This window comes from Martes martes (genome assembly GCF_963455335.1).
Source record: "Martes martes genome assembly, chromosome: 10".
NCBI lineage: Eukaryota > Metazoa > Chordata > Mammalia > Carnivora > Mustelidae > Martes > Martes martes.
This window is the reverse complement of record NC_137898.1, coordinates 33,489,541-33,503,762: the sequence shown is the minus strand read 5'-3', so window position 1 is coordinate 33,503,762 and position 14,222 is coordinate 33,489,541.

The following is a 14,222-nucleotide window of genomic DNA, read 5'->3' as shown; positions in this document are numbered from 1 at the left end:
GTCCTGAAAATCCACAAAGCAAAACATTTATCCAAAGGAACCTCCACGTCCTTTGCGTTGTTTTTTTGGTTTTGGGGGGTTTTTTTGTTTTGTTTTGTTTTTTCGCACAGGTGGTAACTAGAACCTGAAATTGTTCATTTCCTGGGCAATAGTAAATAACAGAAAGAAATCATCCCTGGAACCACAGTCTGCCCAAGAAATGCAAAGGCAGACTTCTCTAGCCCTTCCACATTTTGCATTAAATCCAGAATGTCCATGGCACTGTCACTAAGGTGATTTTCTTCCCTTCCACAGGTAGTACAATAAACATGTTTGTGGTGGAGAAAATAGTGGACACATTTAGTCCAATTCAGTCCCCCCAAAAGAGCTCAAGTGAGGCTCACCGAACAAGTATCAGAATCCTTGAAAAGTACAAACTATAATTATAGATGGGATCACACAGTCTGCAAGTAGTAAATAAAGACAAATGTATTGTTCTGTTTAGTGCAATTTTCATTATAGAATGCTCACAATGTGCTCTTTCAGATTCTCTGTGTATGAAAACTGGCCCCTAGAAAATGGACTTTATAGCAAGTAATATTGAAATCTACATTAGTCAAGAGAAGAAAATATACTCATTGTTACTCGAAGGAAGAATATTTACCATGTAGCTGCCACATATTGGGAATTTCACAAGAAGCTTCACCCCCGTTATTTTTATTTAGTGCAAACCACTCATGATAGATATTATCCCCATTTTCAGATGGGTGAACTGAGTCTCAGAGATGTCACAACAAGATAGAGAAAGAGTTTTCAAAGTAACTATGGCTCCAAAGTCTGTGCTGTTTTCCATACCCTATGTTGATTTTCACTGCACTAATGCCAACCTATATTATTAGAATCTTAAACTTCAATCCGCTGCAAGGACTTTAAGGAAACTGTCTTAGTCAGCTCAGGCTGCTATATCAAAATACCATAGACTATGTCACATAAACAACAGACATTTATTTTTCACAGTTCTGGAGGCTAAGAAGTCCAAGATTAAGGTATCAACAGATTCTGGTTTTGGTGAGGGTGCTCCCCCTGGCTTACATACAATAGCCTTCTCCCATCCCATAGCAATAAGACAGCACTACTCAGCAAGTTTCAAGACTGTTTCTTAACGTGACCTCCCCTGGAAAAACAAAAAACAAAAAACAAAAAAAAAAAACCTCTACTTTAGTCAGAATACTTCTACCTCCTTAATTATTTGATATATTTTGATCATTCATAATATACTGTATTGTTGTCTTAGTCTTGCTCAAATCTCCTTTAATACTTCCTAATGCTCTGGACACTACTTATATTTCTAAAATGCTTCAAAAACAATACATATCTCCACCCCCTCCTTTTTCTGTCACCCTGTTTTCTTCCTCTTTCCAGCTAAAGTGGCTTTGGTTTGCTATTTCTTATTTGAAGATTGTTTTTCTGAATCCATATGCCAACCCCATTCCTTCATCCAAGGAACAACTTGTACTTTTCCTTTTTTTTCCCCCCAAAATATAACTTTTTTTAGGGCCTTTGATTTGTTCCCTTTGCTTCTGCCCTGACTGAAGTTAGCTTCACTCTTTGGAAGCAATGGTCTTTGATCTCCACTGGATCAGCTCCCCCAAACCACCTAATAAGATGTTGGGTTTTGGATGGATATAGAAATAATAAAAAGCCAAAGACGTCAAGGAAAAGTGAGAGAACAGAAAAAGTTGCCTTGTCCCTGGAACAGTCATCAATTAATATTTATTCAATATTCACTGGGTCATGAGATAAAACTAGATAAAATAAAATTTTGATGATCACCGAACTGAATAATTAGAAATTGGTTAAACTGTACCTTTCGAATCACAGACAGTGGGATGTAGAGAAACTTTAGAGATCATCTACTCCAATTCTGTTATTTAAAAAAAGAATGGGTAGGTTAAATGACTGGCCCAAGACCATCCAGATAGTCAATGCCAGAACTGCTGTTAGGCTCAAAAGACTGACAAACAGTGCTGTGAACTGAAAACATTTCAGAAGGTTTTTACCCCTCAAAAAGCAGATAATCAGAACAAGTTTATAGGTTATAAATGTAAGCTGTGAAATAGGAAGGCCAGGGAAGAAATATTAGTATCCCCATTTTATATTTTACTAGTTAAAAGAACGTATTCAAATCTCTGCTTCACTTATCATATGTATAATTTGTGACCTTGGGCAGATTGCTCAGCCTATGTCTCAATACCCTTAATATGAAATAGATTTTATAATAATGTCAGAAGCTTTATCTGAGTAACAAATAATGTGCCTATATTGTTTAGGGACTGCATTTTGTTGAATGTATATAAACCTCAATCACAAAAGTATAACCAAAGAAAAGACATTTAATCCATATGTTCAAACTCTAGAGGTAGGCATTCCAACGTTTGTGCAGAGGCTCCACAATGCCTCAGGATCCTCCTATCTTCCCGTTCTATGATCCTTTTAGAGGCTCACATCTTCATGGTTGCATGACGAAGCCAGAGGGCTGTTTTTCCTGCAGGCTTATTTGCACTACAGGCAGAGAACAGAAAGAGGAAGTAACAAGGAAGTGGCAGAGCTTTCCCAGAAACTGGTAACATATTTCTGAATCTAAATCTGTTGCCAGAACTTTGTCATGTGGCTGTTTCTAGTTTCAAGAGCAGCTAAAAACTCTTTTAAGCTGGGCACATAAATTAGGATTCTGCTAATAAAGAAGAGACATAGGAAAGACAGTTGACCATGTCCGTTCCAATAATTAAAGTAGTTAATGCAATGCCCAGCATATATTCAGTACTTAAGAAATATGGTATTATTATTGTTCTTATCATTAATAAAGAACCTAAGCTCCAGGAAAAATGGAAGTACCTGCCATATTCCAGCACAGTGCTAAAGAGTTCTAGGTATGTTATGTTATTCAAAAATCTCCACAACCCCGTGAGGTCAATTTTGTCTGGTATGCCAATAATACTTGGACTTCAAGAATATTAAGACTGAGAAAAAAAGAAAGGGTTTTGTCCAAGGCCCCATAACTAGGGAATTGAACTGACCGAACTGATATGTGAATTCAAGTCCATCGGACTCCAGAGGCTCATTCCTCTGCCTGTTCTGCCATTCTATGACACCACCTTTTGGAAGGTGTCAAGAATGCAATCCACAGACACTGGGGACATTTTCTGATGTGATCTTTTGGGGACTTGCCTCACCTGTATTGGTCGTCTAAATCCCAGGCCATCCTAGGCTGTAAGATGTGAGTATAAGTTGTTGGAAAGGTACTCGGGAGCGATGTGAGAAAACATAGGCAGCAGATCCAAAGAAACATCCCTAACAGACATCTGACTCATTTGGAACATGTTCCAAAGCACACGCAGCCCCCACACACCGTACCTTAGAACTGAACAATACACTCCCACACCTCATTCCCGAGATAAAGTGTGGGGTTCTTTCTGTCAATAGGAGATCAATAGGACCAAATTTATTGCACAAATGAGTTACTTGGTGGACTTGTTGCTACATCTACACTTCAGAACTCCAAGTGCTTCTGACTTTCTGAAAGACCTTTCCAAGGTGGGATTTCTCACTTCCTTCCCAGACAGGATGAGTGCTTGGCTGTACATCTTTAATCTCCCTGAAACTCCCTCAGAAGGTTTCAACATTAAACAGGTGGGAACTGTGCTCCAATACTACATGATAATTTATTCCTATTACATAAAAAAAAAAAAGATTTCAAACCAAATTTAATCAGTACCCTTACTACCACCATTTACAAAGTACCAGAATAACATGAAAGCTGACACATGATTTTAGGTGTCTAATAATATGCAGAAGTGTGAGAATATTCCCCATCAGTCTGTAAATGTGGACAAATATAAAAATTAGGGTTTGAATAGATGGGGGGGGGTAAACAAGCCAGAATGCCAATCAAATGTAATGAAGATCTTTCTAGGGCTCTTTCTTTGGAGCTGGTGGAAAAATTGAAGTGGATGGTCATCTTAGGGGACCTTGCACTAATATGGGCACCAATAACCCCTCTAAGCCTCTGTGTTCTAGGTGTTTATATCACTGAGTTTGAATAATGGAAGCCTCTTCTCAAGTAACTGGAGGGCCAAATGCTATGAGGAAAATAGAGGAGAGTGACCTGGGGTAAAGAGCATGACAACATGAACTTTTTTTTTTTTTTTTTTTTTTTTTTTTTGGACAACAGGAACTCACAGGAATGCTTCTAGGAGATGACATTCAAGCTAAGACCAAAGTGACAGGAGAAGACAGCCATGTTAGGACCTGGAAAGGGTGTCCATGAACTCAAGAATAGAAATGTAGGCCCAGAACCAGAAACTGAAAAGTCATCAGGGACTGCAAAGCCATGAGGGAACAAAACAACTTTTCCCTTAAGGGCCAAGACATCCCTGTCTCTGCCTCTCTCTCTGTACCATCCTCGATTCCTCTCCCTATAAACCAGCTTTATCAGCACTGATTGACAAAAGTTTATCCAGGGGGCGCCTGGGTGGCTCAGTGGGTTAAGCCTCTGCCTTGGGCTCAGGTCATGGTCTCAGGGTCCTGGGATCGTGCCCCGCATCGGGCTCTCTGCTCAGCGGGGAGCCTGCTTCCTCCTCTCTCTCTCTGCCTGCCTCTCTGCCTACTTGTGATCTCTGTCTGTCAAATAAATAAAATCTTTAAATAAATAAATAAATAAATAAGGATATCCATTTAAAAAAAAAAAAAATTTTATCCAGATTACTTATCTGGGTCACTATTCCACAAATCTAAGTTTCAGGAAGAATCAGTTTGGTCCAGTTTGGACCAGCTGATTGCCCTTGATTCAATCTAATACTGCTTGGTCAGATTCCCAGCCTCTGCTCTTCATGAAGCAGGGTGAGGAGAGGACAAATTGGTTTGCTAAAAGGGGGTATAGAGTTTTGTAAAGTGGATTCGCTGAGAACATTCTATTCTTTAAATCTCCAAGGGTTGATCTAATTATTCACTCATTCACTCAAATTAATGTTATTTAAAGAGTCAACTATATATCTGTTACTCTGTAACTTGGTACAAGGAACAGGCTGAAGAGAGGAGCAGTATAGGATTGGGGTACAAATATGGAAGCAAAGGCTCTATTAAGGCAGATAAGTCATATATAAGAATATCTATAATGTAGAGATAAAAGTGCTATAAAAGACATACAAATACAGCCTGAGGTATTTTAGCATAGACAGAAGGATATATATACCTTTGTCCATATGCTATATATTTAGCCCCGTTTCTCAGAGGGGTGCTGGAATTAAAGTTCGAAGCCTCTGGCAGGATTCTGAATCCACCACTGCCTTCTCATGACATCTTACAAAGATAATTTCCATCAGAAAAGTAAGAATAGCAGCTGAGGTTAAAGGGTTCTGTCAGGGAATGTGTTGGGAGGCCAGAAGGCTAAGTGCTGTATCAATAATAAATGTGCGTGAATACTCTACGGCTTGTGATTAAACCAGGCTTTTCAAAGAGTCAGTAGAGCACGCTTTTCAGAAAGACGATTATCTTTGCAGGGTACTACTGTGCTAGTCAAAATGGAGCTGAGATTTTTTGATAAATTCTACTGGTATAGCACTTTATACTCCCCCAACAACATCCCCATCCATGATCAAATTTCAGTCTAAAAATTAGCAATTGCATTAGGAGTTTTGGAATCAAAGCTTTGCTGCTCTTGATCACAGACATAAATTTTCTTGGCCCCATTTCTAGGAGAAAAAAAAAAAACTGATGCTTAAAAGCCTAAGATGTGAGGAATTGTCAGTCCCTCGATATAGGTGTAATGAGATGTGACATATAATTTTTTCTATTATTGCAAGGTTCTCCAGAGGCCTCAGCAGTTGAAGACAATGAAATAGGCAGCATGCCACATAATCAGGTTATGTAAAAGACAGTGATATTGGATATCCAATCCTTCATTTATCAAACACCTTGAGGCTGAAGGTTTGAGGTGTAGTTAAAGATTATTTGGAACAGATTTTCTACTGTGGTATAAATGTTCTCAACCACCAACCATTCACCCAGTGTGGGAAGGAGAAGAGTATCTCTTTCTCGTCTAAAGCTAAATGAGGTTTTTAAAAGAACCATTCAAGAGCTTGGTTGTAACTTGAGTGGCCTGAAGTGGCAGGGAAGGAAGACAGAAGCTGAAGAGAGAGTTGTAAATGACAATATAGAGGAGAACTCACTTTCCTAGCTGATTCTGCCATTGGAGAGGCCCCTGTAGGAAGAAATCTTGAAGACTCCAAAAAGAACTCACTAAAAGAAACCCTCAGATTTGGCACTACTAAACACAGACATCAACTAAACCGAACTACGCCTTTTAAAACTTGCCCCAACCCATCAATGCTTGACTCCAGAGGAGTTCCCCAATAGCAGCAAATGAATGGGGGGGGGAGAAAAAAAGAAGGCAGATTCAACCAAATCTGGGGGAAGTGATCAAGCCCAATCTGAGGGAAGTGAGAAACTTGAGTAAGAGTTTTTGTTAGACCGGGCTGGAAATTTTACTATCTGAGAAAGACCAAAAGAGTTGCAAGTTATTGAGATTTCATTCAGGGAAGCAGTACGCTGTGGTTTTAAAATGTGTCCACAAATTCTTTGATACTCCCTCCTTCAGGTGGTAAAATATAATACCCCTTCTTTTTATTTTGTTTTGTTCTATTCTAAGATTTTATTATAATACTCTTCTTTTGAGTATGAACTATACTTAGTGACTCCTTCCTAAATGAGAAAATATGGTGGCAGCAATGTTACAGGACTGGGTCATAAATGGCAGGGCAGCTTCTCCCTTCTATTCTCTTCCGGCTCATATGCTCTAGAGGAAGTCACCTTCCATGCCATGAGGAGATTCATGCAGCCCTTGTCTGGCCTATACCTGTTTGCAACTTTCATATGCAAGCTCAAGCCGCTGCAGCTAAGTCAGGATGGGCTCTATGCCCAACATTACTCCTTGGGCGTCAAAGAGGCCTCAAGATCCCACATTAATTTCTAAACCAAGGTTTTATCCCTGATAGGGTGAACTGTCCCTTGCTACCTATTAGCAGACTTTTACAGCTTTATGAATGAACACTCTTGACACTTTGGGTCAAATAATTCTTTGTTGAAATGTCTATCCTGTGCATTGTAGCAAAAACTCTGGCTTCTATCCCTTGGATGCCCGTGGCAACCAAACATGTCTAAAGACATGGTCAAACACTTTCTAGGGATAAAGTTTCTTCCCCTTAAAAAAGGCATTCTCCTGTTCTAGAAAACTCAACCCAAATTGCAATACAAAAGGAACTTACTGGTTCACATGATGAAAAAGTTTAGGTGTAGAACCTGCCTCAAAACTAACTAGATCCCAGGGCTCAGATGAAATCACTTAGACTTTATCCTTCCCCCTTTTCCTGAATCCTTTGGTATTAACTCCGTTTCCATCCAGGCCCTCCCTGTGAAGTTATTGCCAAAAATTTTAATTGCATCTGTTGTTTTCAAGATCGACTTTTTAAAAGTTCTCTACTCTTCAGTAGTTTAATTTTAAATCTCACCCACCCCCCAGCCTGAACCAATAATTAGAGTAGTTACATGATATACTGGGGTGTGGGTTATGAGTCCGTGCTTAGGTATGGGGTCAGTCCTACCCATACTGAAGTACTGAAATGAAGATGGGATGCTTCCTCTAAAGCAAAGTTGGATCTAGTACAACCAAAGTGTTGGGGAGTGGGGTAGACATTGGGTGCAAAGCCAAGGTTGACAGTATAGGTTTATTTTCCCCGGGATGCATCTGGCTTACATCCTTTTTGTGATGAAAAATAGGCAAGGCTGGCCTCCCAAGCTTACCCCTGACCCTAGGCCCCCTCATTAAGAATTATTAGTCACAAAGCCTTGGAGAATCAATAACACCAAGGAAATGACACAGCACATAATTCATCCCCTTGGAAACTTTTCAAAAATATCACCTCACTGATGCAGAGGAGGATTTCTTTGCCTACTATAAATTAGAAAAAAAAAAAAAAAAGAAGAAGAAGAAGAAGGAAAAAAAGAGGAAAAAGATCTGAGCTGCCTGACAATTACCGTCCCTGGCATCACTCACACTGCAATCACGCCCACACCTCTGTGCCCGCACTCTAGCAACCACAGGCATGCACGCTTACAGCACCCTCACACACCCTCTCACACACCTACCACCTCGAAGTCAGCCCACCAGGCTGACAATCACACTGGCGACTCAGCACAACCAAAGCCTTCTTCCCCCATGCCTGTCATTTCCTAGGTTACAAGCTCCCCCATCACGAGAGGGGCTGGCTGCAAAGAGGGGAAAGAAATGCCCTCCAGACATGCAGCAAATCCAGCTGCATAAAAAAACATGGTCTTGGTAGGGAGAGAAATCCTCCTAGCAAACCTTCCCAGAGGGCTAGCTGCAGGTGAGGATCCTGCTGCTGGTCATTCCTCCCCATTCCTTTCAGAAGCATGAGCTGCCAGAGGCATTGGTCAGACTTCAATAACCAGTTTGTGACCCCTAAACCAAGGGCCATGCTTGCTTGTGCCTGAGCTAAAAGACAAACTGAATGTAGGCATTACTGAGAGAGATGAGCAGCGTATGAGGAGGAGGAGAATGAAGACAGTGCCAGGAATTCCAAAGAGCAGTCCTCCCCCAGGGAGCTGGGTGCCAGGCTCTGTGGGATGGGCAGGAGACATAAATAACCTTCTCCTGGATCCCTGTGGGGCCGGTAGTGGGTGGGCAGCTGGAACCCTCTGTGACCCAGTTAAAGGAAAGCTTTCCGAGGGCTGGAGCTGGCCTCAAGTACAATGAATATAATAGCAATAGTGATATTATTTCCTCAACTGTAAAAGGATGATAACAATATTTTCTCCCTCAGGGTAGTGTCATGAGGATTAAAATGAAATGAACGATACAGAGCTCATTGAGTAGTGCCCGGCTTATAGCAAAAGCTCAATAAATATTAACTAATAATAATCATGACAAGCAGGACGGCATAAAGAAAAAAGCACAGACTTCAGTCCAAAACCTAATCCTGCCACTGACTTGTCCAGCTCAAGCTTGAGTATCATCTCTGAGCTTCAAGTTCCTTAGCTGTGAAATACTTCTGTCAGGTAGGGTTGTTGGGTTTTTTTTGTTTGTTTGTTTGTTTTTTGTTTGCTTTTTAATGAGAATACATAATATATGTAAAATCTCCTTAGCTCTATGCCCGACAAATAAGACTTCAGAATTAGCTAGTGATATCATCATCACTGCCTTCACCTTTGTGCTTTTTTCTTAATAAATTACATTCACTATCTCACTTTACCTCATTGGATCCGATATAGTATGGGATCCAATGTAAATAAATAGGACAGGCATTACTTTCATTTTCCAGATTAGAAAATGAGGGCCCATAAAGGTTAAATGACTCTTCTAAAACCAAACAATTAGGAGGAGACGTTTGGAAGATACGCGGCCTTTGGATTGTAAGGTGACGCTCATTTATCTTGCCATAGTACCTCCCAAGTAGAGCGGGACACCAGTGATCCACGACGATAATAGTAGCTGCTGTTTGTTGAGTGCCTCTTACGCTACGGGTCCTGATCCAGACACTTCTCAGGCTCAAAAAGGATGAACAGAGATCTTGGGAAATCTTGTCAGCTGACCCTAACAGGTGTCCTACAATCTATTTTGGGTTGCTCATTCTCCAAATAGCACTTCTCTGAAAACTGCATGCTTTCTGGCAAGGCCCAGTCTCTATCTAATCCACAGACACACCATCTCATGTACTATTTGGAAGGCTCTGTCTCTGCGTCACCTTCCAGAGCTTTCCTCTTGCCTCCTCCACTCTCCTCCCAGTCTTAAAAAAGACTCTCTTAACCTCATAGCCAGCTGGGTGAGTCATGGGGGAGGAGGCCAGCTTTCTTCGGCTCTCCCCCCAAAAAAGACTTGTTTTTATTTTTATTTTTCCATTCCACACACCAGTGCACTAGCAGAACAGAGAGAAAATCTTGGGAAGACCCAATAGGGGGAACACCTCCCTGTACTCATTCATCAGGTGGGTCCCAAGCCCCTCCAGCCCTCCGCGGTCTAACATCTCCCCCTCTCCCGAGGTAACGTTTCATTTTGTGTGCAGTCTAGATTACGCTACCATTCATGAGTTCTTCATTTTTCTCTATAAGAACACTGTTCATTAAATGGTCTCTTTTGATATTAATGTGGGTATCAAAATGAGGGCTTGTTGATGAGTGCCCTAACATATAAGTAATTTCTAAAGCAAATGTTAAAAAAGAAAATAAAATGGTTGGTAATCAACTTGTTATCTACTTTTACTGTACCAGACTGGTAAGAAATATCCATCCTTAAATCTTGCCAGATTTGACAAGATAAGGGAAATTCAGAGAGGGATTTCAAAGGCACACAAATGATACTAAGGCTTGATGTCGCTCATCTGACACAGATATAAAATGAATCATATTTATCAGAGGCTTTTATAAGAGAAATGAGAGGCGGATAAATATCCCTACACCAGAATCAAGCAGTGAAAGGTTGTTATTTGCTTAAATGCTGTATTTCACAAGTGGAGGAGTGGTACTCATTTTGAATGGCATCCATTAGTCTCCTACCAAGCTCAAATTCTCTGATCAGAGTTTATAAGAACAAACCTTCTCAGTGGTCAGAAAAGTTTAAAGTTTAAGATGGTTTTTAGCCAACTCTTACAATTTCTTTCTTCTCTTTCTTCTGCTGAACTCATACCTTGACCTGGAAATCTCCTCAGCCTCCAGATGAATCCCAAATTTGTACTTCCTATTTATTTTCCTCATTTGGGGTTAATATTAATCAGTTAGGGAATGCTTCTGGCCTTGTACAGTTATGAGAAATGAGGATTTATGGATGGCACATGGAGAGACTTTTGTGGTTCAAGTTCTACCAGAAACCAGCCATTGTGACCATGAGCAAACCATTTTCATTCGTTGGGATACACTTGTCTCACTCGTAACCAAAGGCCATTTACTAGAGCAGACACACTCAGTTGAAATGTCTGCAGCAGCAACAAAGACAATCAGCCCAGAAGGCTCCTGAGGAAAATGGAGAGGCAAGTCTCTGGGTTTGAGGAAGCAGTCAGTTGCCAATGTCAACTATTGTACAGTTTTACTGATTAATGTTATCAGTGGATGGAAATTTGAACTTCGCTCATTGTCATTCATTCGGTAAATATTTCCTGAGAATCTGCTACATTTCAGGCATTGTTCTAGGCATCGGGGTGCAATAAAACGTAAGAAAAAAAAAATCCTTGCCCCTTTGGAGTTTACATTCTGATGGGGGAGACAGACAATGAACAGGTAAGTTTTTCAAAATACAATTTTAGCTCGGAATAACTTCCATGAAAACAATAAAGATCTCTATTGTCAGTGGTATGGGGAACACAGTCCAGGCAAGCTCAAGGAGCTTCCTTCCAAACTTTTTGACCTCCTATCCATGAAATAAAGGAAAATAAATATGCTGAATAGTGTTGCTTCATGGGGAAGTAATAATAATAATAAATTAAATAAATAAAATAATGAAAAGAATCAGTAAATGGAAGTTCAAATTGTGCTCCATAAGCCAAGGAAAAAGCTGAAGTTGTTCTAAAGCAGATGCCAATGCGGTACTCACCCCTGCATTCAGTCAAGATCCTCAAGGGGAAGAAATGGTCCCCAGCAAGGAGTCCTAACTGGCTCCAGGCAAGCGGCATACACAATACCCCCCAGGAAATCCCCAATTTATATCCTCAGGATTTTACATATTAAGTTCAACCAAATATGATCTATTTGACCTCGGTTAGAATTGCAACTACAGAATATAAAAATACATGAAAGATTTAAAGAACTAAAAGGGCAGAATAAAGGATAAGTAGACTACAAAATATGAGGGTCAAAAATGAAGGTCACATTTTTTAAAGGGTCCAGTGGATCTCTATTGCTAGTTTTTCTAGTCATGAGCTAGGTTATCCAGACCAATGCTCTGTTGAAAACAAAAAAGAAAAAAGGTTATACTGAAATCTCCTTAAACACATTTTTAAGAACTAAAAAAAAAAAAAAAAATACCTCAAGGGGTTTAGAGGCCCAAATCTAAACCATTACTTCTCCAATTGTGTTCCACCAATGCCTGGGGGCCTCCAAGACCCACTCAAAAGACCTAGGAGGTCAAAACTATTTTCGTAAGAATAGTAAAATGTTACTTCCTTTCTCACGTGGCTGATTTATACTGTTGGTATAAAAGGAATGGAGGGGTTGGAGGAAGAGAGACAATACTGCTGGTACGTTAGCCCCATTCAAGGCAGTAGCCCCAATATCCTAGAAGTCAGAATACTGGCATTCCAAATGCCAGTTGCAGCAGCGCCTGGGTGGCTCAGTGGGTTAAAGCCTCTGCCTTCGGCTCAAGTCATGATCCCAGGGTCCTGGGATCAAGCCCTGCATCGGGCTCTCTGCTCAGCAGGGAGCCTGCTTACTCCTCTCTCTCTGCCTGCTTCTCTGCCTACTTGTAATCTCTCCCTGTCAAATAAATAAATAAAATGTTAAGAAAAAAAATCCAGTTGCACTAAAGAATATCTTTAATTGAATAGTAAAAATAGGTATTAAATATTGACCATTGAGTATGTCTTCTTAATATTTTGTGTGATGAGATGGACAGAACACATCAGGTATTTTTGCTGCATACTAAAATATAGCCTTTCTCAGGATGGAAAGCCCATGTGCTGTTTGAGCTTTGTGTTCAACTGGCTGCTTTTTTCTTGGATCACCACTTTTACTTGAAGGAATGACTGACAGACCAACTATGGCTTTTTGGACTTGGGTGTTTTCCAAGATTTTTCCTGAAAATGAATGAAAGCCTGTCACTTCAAGGAAAACAACTGACAGTATTTGTTGCCAATGATAAAATCTGAGCTTTAAAGAAAAACTCAAGTTTTGGAAAACTTGTATCTGCTACCATGAGCTTGACAGCTTTCCTATACAAAAAGACTTTTTTTTTTTTTTAAGATTTTATTTATTTATTTGAGAGGGATTAAGAGTGAGAGAGATCACAGAGGGAGAGGGAGAAGCAGACTCACTGCCGAGCAGGGAGCTGACTCAGGCTCTATCCCAGGACCCTGGAACCATGACTTGAGCTGAAGGAAGACGTTTAGCCAACTGAGGCACCCAGGTGCCCCCATAAAGGCTTTCCTGATGAGATCAATGTGATATTAACAAATTGTTTTTTTCATTAGTAGATTTTTATTTATTCTCAGAAAAGTTTTGGGTTTAGAGAGAAATTGAGCCGATGGGTAAGAGTTTCCATATACTACACCTCTCCTACAGTTTCCCTTATTATTAATGTCTTACAATAATGTAGTACATTTGTTAAGTTGATAAACTGACATTGATACATTACTACTAACTAAATTCCATAGTGTATATATATTAGGGTTCACTCTGCATTGTACAGTGCCATGTCTGGATAAATGTATAATGTCATATATCTACATTACAGTATCATACATAGTGTCACTGCCTTAAAAATTCTATGTGATTTACCTATTCATCCCTTCCCTAGATTCATGTTCTTTTTATTTCTGTAGTTTTGTCTCTTCCATGTTAGAATAACATGGTATATTGACTTTTCATACTGACTTCTTTCACTTAGCAATATGCATTTAAGTTCTCCATATCTCATCTTGGCTTGATAGCTTATTTCTTTTTATCACTGAACAATATTCCGTTATCTGGACATACCAACATGTATGTATCCATTCACCCACTGAAGGACATCTTGGTTGCTTCCAATTTTTTGCAGTCATGAGGAAAACTGTTATAAACATTTGTGTGCAGGTTTTTGTGTAGATTTAAGTTTTCAACTCATTTGGATAAGTATCTAGGAATTCAATCACTAGATCATCTGACAAAATTCTTTCATTTTGCAAGAAACTTCAAAACTGTCTTGCCAAGTACCACGTTTCATTTCTTCCAGCAGCAAATAAGAGTTTCTGTTGCTCCACATCCTTATCAGCATTTGATGTTGTCAGGTGTTTAGATTTTATTCATTTTAGTAGATATGTAGAAGTATCTCATTGTTTTAATTTGAAGTTCCCTAATAACAGAATGTGGAGCCTATTTTCATATATTTATTTGCCATTTGTGTATTTTCTTTGGTAAAACATCTTTCAGGTCTGTTTTATTATCTGTATTTTTTTTAATTGCTGAGTTTTGAGGCTTCTTTATATATT